Raw genomic sequence first — 1,872 nt, forward strand, 5'->3', positions numbered from 1 at the left:
CATATTATATCAAGCTGCTCGTTAAGAATGTTGAATACTAGACCATCACATGCAAAGACTAGAATATACATTATCTCTTTATGCACAGAATGCAAGGAAAAATATGTGGACCTATCCAACCACCATACAGACCAGTTAAATATTAATGGTTTTGGTTGATGCATCGACAAATTAAGTGATCAGATGTCACACTATTGTCCACAAGAAAATGATGCCTTTGCTAAACTCTCACCTATGAAATAAAGGGTACACCACTCGGATTATCCCATAAAGTCTATAAGACTTGATAATGCCGGAGAGTTTACATCGAAGGTTTTCGATGATTATTGCATATCCCTTGGGTTTTGTAAAACATATAGTTTCCTATGTTCAAACCTAAGATGGTCTCACATATAGAACCTTGGTAATGCGCACCAAGCTTCTATTGTTTGCGTCGGGCTATGCAATCTTGCATGCAGCCATGTCGGTCCAGTTGAGGCCCACTGCTACCCGTCTTACTTAGTGTTATAGTTGGTGACTGGGTGTGAACCTGATGTTTTTGCACTTACACGCATTTGGGTTTGCAGTCTCCGTGCCAATTGTGCCGCCACAACGTACAAAATCGGGTCCTCAATAAAGGATGAGCATATATGTCGATTATGAACCCTATCCATTATATGCTCCTTAGAGCCCTTGACAGGAGATCTCTATACCGCTAGATTTGCGGTCGTCACTTTGATGAGACAATCTTCCCACCGTTAGGAGGAGATAAGAATGTGAGCGTTCCTGATGAACGACGTGTAGAATGTCTCATCTTGATCCCCAAACCGCACATGTGAAATTGAAGTGCGAAGAATTTTACTTCTAGTTAAAGTGACGAGATAATATATACCTGCTGCAAACCTGCAAGGATAAATGTCCCCGTAGGACGTATTGTCCTAGTTGGACGAGGTACGGCCATGGCGGCTAACCAGTTATAGTCCCTGCCCAGAAGCAAGGTAGACCATTAGGTTCGAACGATTCTTATCCCTAGAAGAGGGTAAACTTGGCACAAATGAATCTTTTTGCCATCGCAATCTCAACCAATTCAACTCACGAGATAAATCCGGATTATAGGTTTGTCCTAGAAGAGACAATGTTGGGGGACGCTCCAACATTTAAACCCACTCCCGAGAATATAAAATTTCGGTAAATTTTGTGAGATATTGAATCGGAATGAGAGTTCATCGATGATATGTTTGTATTTGCGGTGGCTACCGAATTTATAATAAGCAATGATGTCGAACCTTGCTTCGTTGACAGATCTCAACGAAGAGACGACTGGCTAAAAAGGAAAGAAACAATCCAGGTCAAATCAAATTCCTTAACTAAGAGAAAGGTGTTATGGGCCTGTTGTTCCCACACCTACCCATGTTAAACCTATATTGTTTAGATGGGTATTTGTAAGGAAGCGTAATGAGAAAAACGAGATTGTGATATAAGTCTTGTTTAGTGGCGCAAGGATTTTCTCAACGCCCTGCGATTGATTACAAGGAGACGTACTTTCCCGTAATGGACGTCATAACGTTCCACTACCTTATCAGTTTGGTAGTTTCCAAATAACTGAATAAACAGTCTATGAATGTGGTAACAACTTATCTTTATGGGGATCTGAATATAGAGATATACATGAAGTTTCCTGTAGGACTTCTGTTACCCAATGCAAATAGTTCTAGACCACAGAACATGCTCTCCATTTGCTAGAGTAGTTCACTTTAGGGGTTCAAACAATCCAGACGGAGTTGGTATAACCGTCTAAGTGAATATTTGTTTGGGGTGGGATATATGAACAAATGGACTATGCCCATGCGTGTTTTAAGGAACAAATTCCGGGTTTATAATTTGTGGTAATTT

Source organism: Fragaria vesca, linkage group LG3 (genome assembly GCF_000184155.1).
Source record: "Fragaria vesca subsp. vesca linkage group LG3, FraVesHawaii_1.0, whole genome shotgun sequence".
NCBI lineage: Eukaryota > Viridiplantae > Streptophyta > Magnoliopsida > Rosales > Rosaceae > Fragaria > Fragaria vesca.